The following is a 12868-nucleotide window of genomic DNA, read 5'->3' as shown; positions in this document are numbered from 1 at the left end:
GGACGCCCCAACCTCCCCGGCCGAATGGATGGTGGTGCGCGCGCGTCCTACTCCGGCGGTGCCGGCCTTTTCTGTTGCCAAAACTAGACCCAAACCTCTGCATGGGATTCGTCTTTGGGTCCCCACCCCGTGCGCCCAGCAAACAGTGGGTGAGCCATAAAGATGTGCGAGTCAGCCGGACCCTCCCCGTCAGGCGCGGACCCGCTGCGGCCAGAGAACCCAGTCTGCGCCAGCCCGGCTCGCTCGCGACGCCACGGGCTTCACTGACGCGACCTTCCGAGACGTGGGGGTCACCATGGGCAGAGGACATCGGTTCGGAACCAGATCACGGGCCCCATAAGCATTAGACCATAAGCAGCGCCGCCACTGAGAGCCGCTCGGAACTCGCCCAGCATGTCCGGTCCCCTAGCCAGGGCCTGGTGTACGTGGTCGAGGGCTCTGGAAGCCCCGATGGCCTAGGAGGAGCAGGCGGGCGGGGCGGCGGGTGTCGCTGGCCGGTAGAGAGCTTCGGCCTGACCTAGCGCAGGTCTGGTGCGCGCAGAGAGCAACTCCAAGCGCACCGACGCCCGCGAGCTCCTTCCAAACACCGAACGGGATCCAGAGCCCGAGCCCACAGGCGGCGGCCGGGGGAGGGAGCAGGGTGCTGGCCGCCGCCCGGGAGTGTTCGCGTCCTGAGTGACCCCTGGAAGGACGTGGGGCCCAAACTCCGGCTGGGGTTGGGAGAGCAGCCCCCAGAGGCTCTCCGCGGGATCCTCTGCCGGGCGGGACCGTGGCTCCACAGGAGGAGTGGGTGGCAGGCCCTGCTTGGCGGAAAGCAGCCGTTCCCCTCCTCCTGGGCCTGGGGCGGCGCCCCTCACCCCTGTTCCCCGCCCCTCACCCCTGTTCCCCGCCGGCCACATCCCCTGCCCCTTGGATTCCAAGCGCCCCGCGCGCCGAGGAGCCCAGCGCTAGTGGCGGCGGCCGGGAGAGACCCGGGTGTCAGGAAAGATGGGCCGTCTGGGGGACAGCAGGGAGTCCGGGGGAAACGCAGGCGTCGGGCACAGAGTCCGCACCGGCGTCCCCAGCTCTGCCGAAGATCGCGGTCGGGTCTGGCCCGCGGGAGGGGCCCTGGCGCCGGACCTGCTTCGGCCCTGCGTGGGCGGCCTCGCCGGGCTCTGCAGGAGCGACGCGCGCCAAAAGGCGGCGGGAAGGAGGCGGGGCAGAGCGCGCCCGGGACCCCGACTTGGACGCGGCCAGCTGGAGAGGCGGAGCGCCGGGAGGAGACCTTGGCCCCGCCGCGACTCGGTGGCCCGCGCTGCCTTCCCGCGCGCCGGGCTAAAAAGGCGCTAACGCCCGCGGCCGCCTACTCCCCGCGGCGCCTCCCCTCCCCGCGCCCATATAACCCGCCTAGGGGCCGGGCAGCCCGCCCTGCCTCCCCGCCCGCGCACCCGCCCAGAGGCTCGCGCGCCCGCGAAGGGGACGCAGCGAAGCCGGGGCCCGCGCCAGGCCGGCCGGGACGGACGCCGATGCCCGGGGCTGCGACGGCTGCAGGTAGGAGGCCCAGGGCCGGGGGGCGGTTCGGCTCCGCGGGCGGGGGCTGGAACGCAGCACTGGGCAGGCACCTGGGCTCGCAGCTCCGAAGCTGGGAGGTGAGGGGAGGGCGATCGGGGACGAGCTGGGACAAGGCGACACAGGGGCTCCCTCGGAGTTGGATCGGCCCCTGGGACTTGGCGCTCGCGAGAGGCTGGAGCGGCCAGAGTCGAGCCTGCGAGGAGACGCGGGTCCTGCCCTCAGCGCCGGCCGCCTTTGGCGCCAAAGACAGCCCCGCAGGGGTTCCGGGAGGGCCCTCCTCCTGCTGTCCCCTCTCCACCCCGGGCTCCGAGGGCCGTTGGGAGGGTAACCCCGGGAAGAGGCCGGGGTGCGGGGCGCGGGTGCAGGTGGAAATCGCCAGCAAGCTCCTCCCCGCCCGCGCGCTCCCTGCAGGGCTGTGCCAATCCCGAGGCCTCAGCTTCCCTGAGGAGCCAGGGCCAGGCCCTCCTCTGGACAGGGAGAAGGATCTGGGCGGGGGCCTTGACCCATGGAGTTGGTTACTAAGCGGTTTCGATGGTTTCCCGAGGGACAGCTCCCTGTGACTCTGAGTTTGTCTGTCGAGGGCTCCTGGCCTGTCTCCGGAGCGGTCCCAGGTAGAGAAAGCCCGTGAAGAAATGGCCCGGGCCGGCCTGGAGGGAGACACCTCACGCCCCCTTAGCTCCTGGGCCGCCTCCTCCTGCAGCCCCTGCCTTTCCCGGGGCTTGGACTTGGGGAGCGATGATTACCTTTGCTCAGCTTGTATTTTGGCCTGGACGCTAGGAGATAGATAAGCCCATGTAGTATGCACACGTCTGCTACATAAACAGGGGACAGATAGACGATCTTCAACCAGCAAGGGTGCAGGGAAAAGCAATGCACCCCAAACTTCTGACCAGAGGTCATTTGCTTCCAAAGATGCTGCCATCTGTTTATCCACTGTCTGGACATTTGGAAATGGCTCAGGCTCATTAACACAATGCTTTGGTTTTTGTTGTTTTGTTTTTTGTTGCTGTCATTGCTGTTTATTTGTTCAGCCTTAGCTCTCGGGGAGGAGTAAACAAAGCGCGTGGCCTCTGGCACTTACTGAGCGCTGAGCCACCCCTCTTTGGATTTATTCGGGAAAAGATTAAAAAGCATTAAGAACAGGACACAGTGTTTGAAATGTTGCCATATATGAATGTATGCATTACGTATGTAGTTTTTAAAATAAGATAAAAAGTTGGCTGGGCACGGTAGCTCACGCCTGTCATCCCTCACAGCCTTTGGGAGGCCGAGGTGGGTGGATCACCCGAGGTCAGGAGTTCGAGACCAGCCTGGCCAACATGGTGAAACCCAGTCTCTACTTAAAATACAAAAATTAGCTGGGCATGGTGGCAGGCACCTGTACTCCCAGCTACTCGGGAGGCTGAGGCACAAGAATTGCTTGAACCTGGGATGGAGAGGTTGCAGCGAGCTGCTATCATGCCACTGCACTCCAGCCTGGGCAACAGAGCAAGACTCTGTCTCAAAAAATAAGATAAAATAAGATAAAAGTTGGTGTCAGAGGCTGCAGTGTGGCAGCTGCCTATTGTCAATCAGAGGTAGCCTGGGGTGAACGGAAGGCGGACCTGAGCTGGGCTTGTCTATGCGCCGCGGCCACCAGAGAATGGCTAGGGATGTGAGCCCTGCCTTGCAGTCCTTCTCGTGAAAGCTACAGCGAACAGGTAGCTGTCTCCAAATCCCGAAGGCCAGTCGCATGGAGAAGCTGGTCTGGCACAGTGGTTAATGGGGTAGTGTGGAAGTCAGAATGCTGGGGTTCAAATCTCCTCTTCCCCGTTTACTCCAGCAAGTCACTTAACCACTTGGAGCCTCAGGTTACCCATCTGCAGAGTCAGGTAATAGTAGTTCCTGCCTCAGAGGCTTGGAGAACAGTCAGTGAGGTGCCGTCCGAAGGGCTTGGGAGAGTGCCTGGCACCCACTCAGTGTCCTCACACATGATGGCCTCGGGTCCCAGGTGCTGTTCCAGAGCTGGGAGAGCCAGGAGCCCTGGGGAGAGAGCCGGCTCCTTAGTATCTGGTAGGTATCTCCAGGGCAGGAGGGATGGCAGCGAGGCAGGCATCTGCCCAAGGCGTGGGTGGAAGCTGATGGCATCTGTCAGAAGTATGCACTGGGGCAAGGATGCCTGGTTTAGTATTTATTTATAGGGCAAGCCCCACCCAGGTCCAAGAATGGATGGATAACACTGAGCACGTGTGAAAGGCACAGCTAAAGCGGAGAGAAGAGAAGAGGCTGAGGGCCGAGAGAGGAGCCGCGCACCCACTCCAGAACCCGGACTAGGCCCTGCCCTTGCCCAGCGGCGGTATTAACCCTGAGATTCCGAGCACGCCAAAGTGACATTGCGTACACGGTGAACCCTGTGTTTGCAAAAAGTCAGAAAAAGTCTTCAAAACATCCTTTAAGGCCAGGCACCGTGGCCCACGCCTGTAATCTCAGCCCTTTGGGAGGCCGAGGTGGGTGGATCACTTGAGATCAGGAGTTCAAGACCAGCCTGGGCAAAATGGTGAAATCTTGTCCCCACCAAAAATACAAAAATTAGCCGGGGGTGGTGTCTGGTGCCTGTAGTCTCAGCTACTCAGGAGGCTGAGGCAGGAGAATCGCTTGAACTTGGGAGGCAGAGGTTGCAGTGAGCCAAGATCACCCCACTGCACTCCAGCCCGGGCAACAGAGCGAGACTCTGTCTCAAAAAAACACACAAAAAATACTTTTGGTGTGTGTTTCATGTAACGAGCTGCCATTTTGCGGCTTGCCTTTGTTTTCCAGTGTGGGGAGGGCTAAGGCAACCTTTTAAGATATCTGTATGTTATTTCCTCGTGATTTTGCTTTAAAAGCAAAAAAGAAAAAAGCTGAGATGAGTTACTAAATGACAATAACGCCTACTTTTCTTTTGAATTCCCGTGTTATTTGTATCTGAATGTGGTGAAAGTTTTCTAAATGTAATGTTTTATCACCAGTAAGTAGGCTGAGTGATCACTTACTCCTACCAGTATTTAATACTTCCATGTTCTGCCCAGATTCCTTTAACAAATACACAAAACACACTTGTAGCTGGCAACATCCACTCGTGTATAACGAAAACACACAATGGCTTTCTTAGAAGTTTGCCTTCTTAAGTGGGTTACACAGGATGCCTCGAAAATCCTTCTCTGTGGGTCGTGCAGAAGGTATTTTATTCTAAAAATTCCGTCTACTTGGCCGGGCACAGTGGCTCACGCCTGTAATCCCAGCACTTTGGGAGGCTGAGGCGGGTGGATCACGAGGTCAGGAGATCAAGACCATCCTGGCTAACACAGTGAAACCCCGTCTCTACTAAAAATACAAAAAATTAGTCGGGTGTGGTGCGGGCGACTGTAGTCCCAGCTACCCAGGAGGCTGAGGCAGGAGAATGGCGTGAACCCGGAAGGCGGAGCTTGCAGTGAGCCGAGATCGCGCCACTGCACTCCAGCCTGGGCGACAGAGCGAGACTCCATCTCAAAAAAAAAAAAAAAAAAAAAAATCCGTCTGCTCATTGGCATTTGAGTGTAAGACAGCTTATACCAAAGTGAGCTCAGACAGACATGTGCACGTGTTTATAGACTTCCTGCCTGCCCCCTGGCAGTCCACTCTGTGCTCAGTATTTCTTTGCAGGCTAAACACTCGCTCATCCAAAGTGCTTTCTTTTCCTGGACAAGTTGCACATCAGAGACCCAAAGAAGAAAAAGAGAATCCAGCCCAACTCTTGTTTTAATGTTTCCTGTAATAACTCACATTTAGCCCATGGTGGCTGTGAGCTGGTACTTGGCTAAAAAGTTTACATTCTTTTCCCTGTAATCCCCACAATAGCCCGTTGAAGTAGATACTATAATTATGCCCACTTTCAGATGAGGAAACTGAGGCTTCAACTGGCTATTCTACTTGCACAGGGTCACACAGCTGCAAAGTACGGGAGAGGGGACTCCAGCTATGACCACGAAGCTGGGACTGGGACTGCCAAACCATCCTTTGCCTGGGTCTGCCGTTGGCTCAGACACGGCCCCCAGACACCTAGGACCGTGGAACATTCAGGCCGGAAGGGCCCTTCCAGACCATCTAAGCCAGGGGTAGAGAGTCCGGGGTGCTGTGAGCCTGGATGGGGAAAAATGGCACCTTGTATTAACCTCAAAGCAAATTTCAGCATTTCCTCCAGTTTTGAATGTAGGCAGCAAACTACAGTCATAGCAGTACCTGTGACCTCACCAGTGGGAACCACTGATATTTTCATGGTGTCCGGTAATCGCTGCAGCATCTTAAAAAGTGGTTTGTGCTTGTCGCTCAGTTGCAATTCTGGTGGTGATTAGATCTGCTCTCAGGCTTACGACTTAATGTATGAACAAAGAAGCGCACATATGATCACCTCCCACTTTTGCTTTTTAAATATTAGGGTCACTTTGTAAGTTTTCTCAGGCTGCTGTTACAAATGACCACAAATTAAGTGGCTGGAAACAATAGAGAGTGTTGTCTCACGGTTGTGGAGGCAGGAATCTGAAGCCAGGTGTGGGCAGGGTCGGGTTCCCTCGGAGGCTCTGAGAGGGGGCTCGCCTCCTGCCTCCCTCCTAGGATCTGGGGGCTGCCGGCCATCCTGTGGTTCCCAGGCATGCAGATGCGCCACCCAGTCTCTGCCACCATCTCCCCATGGCCTTCTCCTCTGTGTCCCTGTGTGTCTCTCCTTTTTTGTCCCTTAGATGGACACCTGTCCTTGGATTTCGGGCCCACCTGGAAAATCCAGAATGATCTTATCTTCAGACCCTTACCTAAGTGGCATCTGCAAAGACCCTGATTCCAAATAACATCACATTCTGAGGCTCGTTCCGGGAGGCTGCATCCAACCCACTAGAGTGGCTATGTTTCAGTAACTCGTGATCCTGTGTATTTTGCTTCATGTATTTAAAACATTCTCCCGGACAAGGCGTCTGAGATTCCCCAGGCTGCCAGAGGGGCCATGGCGCAAACGGGGAAGAAACCTGGTCTAAGCCACGCCCCTCTTTTCAGGACGAGGATCTGGAACCCGGACACTGAAGGTCGGGGTTGGGCACAGCCGGGGATGGGCAGCCCGCCTCTCCCCCGGCACCTCCCGCCTGGCGCCTCCTCCACAGCCCCTGCATCCTGGAAAACAGACTGTTCCACACACTCCAGCAGCTCCTCTACCTGGGGACTGCTTGGGCCGCATAGCCCCCAGTTAGGGAGAGAAACCAGACATGTATTGAACAAGAAGCCCCACCGGGAGAGGCGAGACCCGGGCCCCAGCCCTGGACCTGGCCGTGGGTGCTACAGAAGGTCGGGGGGCATCGGTCTGCGCGGAAGGGTCTGGAGAGGCACCTCTCGGGGAGTTGGACAGAGAGGAGACGCCGTCCCAGTGGTGGCCTCCAGTGAGGCCTGGAGAGACCAGGTGGCAGGAAGGGCCCTGCTGGGGCCAGAGCAAGGGCACGGAAGGCAGGTCTCATGGAGCAGGGACCGTAGAGGGGACATGGGGGACACTAGGGATGGACAGTGGCCGGAAGATTCCGTGGGCCTTGGAGATTAAATCGGGTTCCCCAAAGAGCAAGCTGTGGAGAGGGGAAGGGAAAGTTGCCTCCCTCTTCCCTACGGGGTTCTTTTGTCAATAAACGATTGACAAAAGACAGACTCACAAGAGACAACAGTTTTAAGGCTGTGCCTACGCCCGGAAGTGCCATAAAAACAGGAGACTCAGCAGTAACCAGATGGGAGCAGTGCAGATGTCCGTCCTCTGTGACAGAAAGGAAACGGGGCCTGGGCTTCTGGGGAGCGGTAGAGACAAATGAGGAGAGGGTGAGGGAGGAAACGTCTGGGCATAAAGGCTGCCTCGTGGTGCAGCTATCAGTCTCATGGCGAGAAAATGCGTCTTGGCGCGGCTCTCTTCCTGGCACACAGACCATTACTAATGAAAATGTCCTTTATAGATGTCAATTTTCTTTAGAAAAGAGTTTTTTACTTTATTTTAGGGAGCTGAAGAGCTTTTTTTCTGTTGGCTGGTTCTCAGTTGCTTTTAGCTCAAAGTAATCAACATGTCAACATGGCATATTTTGGGGTGACGTATTCTGGTCTCCTACAGTCATATTTTGGGGTGACGTATTCTGGTCTCCTACAGTCATATTTAGGGGTGGCATATTCTGGTCTCCTACAGTCATATTTTGGGGTGGCGTATTCTGGTCTCCTACAGTCATATTTTGGGGTGGTGTATTCTGGTCTCCTACAGTCATATTTTGGGGTGACGTATTCTGGTCTCCTATAGTCATATTTAGGGGTGGCGTATTCTGGTCTCCTACAGTCGTATTTTGGGGTGATGTGTCCTGAGCCCCATTGTTTCCTAGTCTGAGACTTCCCCAAGAAGCTCCACGGTACAGAAACTGGGTGGGTGTGTTGTCCCATAATGCTTTGAAGAGGCATTTCTATGGAAACAAAAGAAAAAAAAAAGCTAATCATTGGAGCTGACTAAAAACCAGTTTCTGAGCCTGGGGGCCGTGGCGGGGCAGGTTTGTAGATGTTGGGCTCCGAGCGTCTTCTGTGGTTTGGTCTCTGGCGATGTCTGGGCGGCCCACGCAGCAACAGGTGTGAGGGTCCCTCGCACCTGGGCTTCGTGGTAATCTCGCTGATGAGTATTTCAAGTCGTCCAGCCTCACTTTGCAGGATTTCTGGGCAAAGGGCAGTTTTGTTCTTCATGATTCCAATAAGAACGGTGGGAGAAAATTGAAAGTGTTAGTTTAGGAGTTGCAGCCAGATACTGCAGGAAACTAGAAACATCAGGAACCCGTCCAGTTTGTAGACATCAATAGATAACAAAACCCCAAAGACGTTAAACAGGACAAGAATCTAATATGGGGCGCACAATATGGCTTTCTACTGAAATATAGGTTCGCTCTACATCACCCCTCTTTCTACTAAAAATAATCTCAGTAAGATTATTATTATTATTATTATTTTTGAGACAGAGTTCCACTCCGTCGCTCAAGGCTAGAGTGTAGTGGCACGATCTCGACTCACTGCAAACTCTGCCTCCCGGGTTCAAGTGATTCTCCTGCCTCAGCCTCCTGGAGTTACAGGCATGCACCACCACGTCCAGCTAATTTTTGTATTATTATTACTTTTTTTAGTAGAGACAGGGTTTTGCCATGTTAGCCAGGCTGGTCTTGAACTCCTGACCTCACGGGATCCACCCACTTCGGCCTCCCAAAGTGCTAGGATTACAGACGTGAGCCACTGTGCCCAGCCTAGTCAGATTAACTTGTTTGTAAAGTAAGTCTAGCCTCATTAAAATTGGCCTGATTATTTGCACAAGTGCAGCAAGAATAGAAAGTGGCCAGCTAGGCTTTCTTTAGGTCAGCTTTGCTGGAACTTTTAATAAATCTCAGGTTAGGCTTTCAAAAGCCTCTTGAGGCTAAGAAGTCAAGCCAAGGACTTGATATCAGACTTCACCTGCAATACCTATAGATTTGGGTGGATTCCTCTTTCTCAAGGTTCCCAACGTATTCTTGAGAATTACTGCCAAAAAATGACAGTCTTTCCTCAACCTGTGAGGCTGCAGAAGCCCTTTAATCCAGGTACTAGGGCAATTTTGTTTTCCTCCAACGGGTTTCATTGGCTCCATAAAGTCAACCTTAGTTCCTTAAAGCTACTCACATCTGATTTTATGCACATCACTCTCAAATATGATATTCCGGTCAAACACTTGGTGAGCTAACCAATATTTCCAGTTGTTTCCTATTACAAGGCAGCAGATTCATCTTGAACTTAAGCAAATAACTCTATGGCCGTAAAAATAAAAATGCTAATAGTTTCTAAATTCTGGAGAGATCAGGTAGGGAGAAAAGTCATCATTTCAATTTTGCTTATAAAAGTGTAATGTACCAGAATGCTGTAAGTTATAAATAGTTTCTTCATTTACATTCTGGAAATTCTTGCCATCCAGTGGTGTGATCTTAATGTATCAGAAACCTGTACTGGTCAAAGTCTTCCCCATGAAATCTTCTCGAAGACACAACATTTTAGGATTATAGTTGCTTGCAAAAGCTTTCGGGAAAGCATCAGAGCCAAACAGTTAACTGTGTATGACAGAAAGGCTTAAAATGGCCTTGGCTAAAGATGTGATGACATCATTACAATGTAACTGATGAGGAAGTTTGGTTATTCCTGTGGTGTATACTTTCACATAATAACTAGAATTACAACTAATATAGAATGTATCAGATTTCTAAGAATTTCATATAATTTCTGGAACTCTTATATGACTATATATCCATGCAAATATAACTCACCCAGAGAAGGTTAATCATCACTTCATATTTTACAGTGCTTCCATGCAAATTTAGTTGATCAAATAAGCCCAATTTATTTAATATCTTTTTATTTTATTTAAAAAAATTTTCCCTTTAACATTGGCAAAATAATCTATGTTTTTATAAGGAAAGAAAATAAATCCTTTTGAGATATTCCAGGGGCCAATCTAGGAAATCCCAAACGTTAATTCAGGGTCAAAAAGACTTAATTTAGAGTGTGTGATTTTGGAAAGTTGTCAAAATGTCAAAAGGTTGAAAGCACTTGATTAAATAGAATCCCAGATCATTATGAAATAATACTTAATTCTCATTTAATCAAAGTAACAATGAAATATTCAAAGAGAAATGCAGAAAGTTAGATAGTTTAAAATACTCTTAGATCTGGCCAGGCATGGTGGGTCATGCCTGTAATTCCGGCACTTTGAGAGGCTGACATGAGCGGATCACTAGAGCCCAGGAGTTCGAGACCAGCCTGGGCAACATGGCAAAACCCCATCTCTACAAAAAATACAAAAATTAGCCAGGCATAGTGGCACATGCCTGTAATCTCAGCTACTCGGGAAGCTGAGATAGGAGGATCCCTTGAACCCAGGGAGATTCATGCCACAGTGAGCTGAGATCGCACCATTGTACTCCAGCCTGAGCAACAAACTGTATATACACACACATGTATTTTGTGTATATATATATATATATATAAAATATGTATTATATATATAATATGTATTATATATAATATGTATTATATATAATACGTATTATATATATAATACGTATTATATATATAATACGTATTATATATATAATACGTATTATATATATACACACACTATATATATAATATGTATTATATATACACACACTATATGTATGTATTATATATATACACACACTATATGTATGTATTATATATATACACACACTATATATAATATATGTATTATATATATACACACACAATATTTTTTTTATTTTATTTTTTATTTTTTTTAATTAGCTGGGTGTGGTGGTGCCCACCTGTCTCCCAGCTAATCAGGAGGCTGAGGTGGGAGGATCCCTTGAAGCCCAGGAGTTGAGGCTGCGATGAACTATGATGGTGCCACTGCACTCTAGCCTGGGTGACAGAGTGAGACCCTGTCTCAAAAAAAAAGAACTAGTTCACACCCATGTTTCCTCCTGCTGCCCCAAATTACCGCTCTCCTTGAGCAGTCCCTGAAGGTGGAGACCAGGCACCTGCTGGAGCAGGAATTCTTCCTTCACCGGCTTCTGTTGGGGCCCCAGGATCCTGCAGCTGTGGCATCCACAGGGAGTAAGGCCAGCCACGGAGTTCCTTTCATGTCACCAAGCTGCAGGGGAGGAAAAGTGACATCAGACAGATCAACAGGAGAAAACCCATTTTAATGATATGTCCACGAATGGGAGGCCCACACGGAGATGAAACTGGGGGAAGGGGCCAGATGGCGGAGGCGTCTGCGTCATCCTCAGCTGCAGGAAGATACAGGACTGTGGGGCTGCTGCAGGCTGAACCAGCTATAGCAGGGGAGTTGACTGGTGAATGAAGGTGGTTTCGTCACGTGGACATGCGTCTCTCAGGCGATCAGAGTTACCTGGAGCCGCTCTCCTCCCGGCATAGAGACCTTTACGAATGGAAATGTCTTTCATTTCTCTCCCAGACAGGCAGCTGGGCAGAGCCACTCCTGTGTCTGCAGTTACTCGAAATAATTGATATACCCAAGGCATGTTTGGGGTGGCACATTCTGCCCCCTCAAGCCATGTTTTGGGGTGGGGTGGGGTGGCGTGTCCTGAGCCCCAACGCAGGTGTCAGGGCTATGGAGGGGACATTGCGAGGGGGCCTAGAGGGGCCTCTACGGGCCTTGGAGATGGAATCAGCTCCCCACCAGGCCCCAGGACAGACCTGGCTGGGGAGCGCAGGGAGGGGTCCCCATTGTGAGGACAGCATGGGGCTGCCTCTTCCAGCAGCTCCGAGGGCTCTCAGAGAAAAACGAAATTCTCTTTTATAAGAGAAACTTGTCTCTGGGCCCACGTGTTGCCCTCTGGGCACTGGCATGAGTAATCTGAGGGCGGCGCTTTCCTCACTGCAGTGGCATCATACAGATGAGGGCTTTGCTGACCATTATCTGGAAACAGTGATCATTGTCCCATTCACAGATGGGGAGGCTGAAGCCTGGGAGATCAATTCATGCCACCAAGATCAGCTGCAGGCCGGGCCACCCATGCCTGAGGGGAGAAGGGGCCTCTCTTCTTCACGAGGCTGGTGGCTGCGGCACCTACAAAGACAGGTTATCAAGAGGGCCCTCTGCCTATCACGAGCCTGGTGGCTGCCGTACCTGTAATGAAAGACAAGTTAACAAGAGGGCCGTGCAGGCTTATTTACGAGAAGTTCCATGTGACACAGGAGCCTTGAGAATGGAACACCCATCGAACCGGGGAACTCTGCATATTTTCCTCCTGGGTTTGTGGGGTGTGGACAGCACGGAGCGTGATGAAAGGATACAGGCGGCTGGGCGTGGTGGCTCATGCCTGTAATCCCAGCACTTTGGGAGGCCGAGTCGGGCGGATCACTAGGTCAGGAGATCGAGACTATACTGGCTCACACGGTGAAACCCCATCTCTACTAAAAAATATAAAAAATTAGCCAGGCGTGGTGGCAGGCCCCTGTAGTCCCAGCTACTCGGGAGGCTGAGGCAGGAGAATGGCGTGAACCAGGAAGGTGGAGCTTGCAGTGAGCCGAGATTGTGCAACAGTGCGAGACTCCATCTCAAAAAAAAAAAAAAGAAAGAAAGAAAGGATACAGACATCCTGAACCGGGGGCTGGGGCCAGGCCTGAAGGCTCTGGTCTTCCTTTCCTCTGGGTCTAGGGCACATGAGGGTCTGTGACCTAATTCAGAGGAAGGCCCGATAACTCTTTCATGGCCTGCCTCAGGGTGACAGGGAGCAGGAGAGAGCATACCTGC

At 52.2% G+C, this 12868-nt stretch overlaps 1 protein-coding gene across 4 annotated transcripts in view; it reads left to right on the top strand.

Moving 5' to 3' along the window:
* Positions 1–1440: 1440 nt before the first annotated feature.
* The window catches only part of TP73 (tumor protein p73), a 79690-nt gene continuing 68262 nt past the window's right edge, over positions 1441–12868 (top strand). For 2 of the 4 annotated variants that reach the window (XM_055098991.2, XM_034953766.3), the window contains exon 1: positions 1441–1530. The gene's annotated coding sequence lies outside the window, so the exon portion shown is untranslated. The remainder of the gene's footprint in view (positions 1531–12868) is intronic. The other 2 variants (XM_055098986.2, XM_055098993.2) reach the window with 1 other exon arrangement.

Source organism: Pan paniscus, chromosome 1 (assembly GCF_029289425.2).
Source record: "Pan paniscus chromosome 1, NHGRI_mPanPan1-v2.0_pri, whole genome shotgun sequence".
In the NCBI taxonomy this organism is placed as follows: domain Eukaryota; kingdom Metazoa; phylum Chordata; class Mammalia; order Primates; family Hominidae; genus Pan; species Pan paniscus.
Note: the sequence above shows the minus strand (reverse complement) of the source record. Positions and strands in the feature narration are given on the sequence as shown.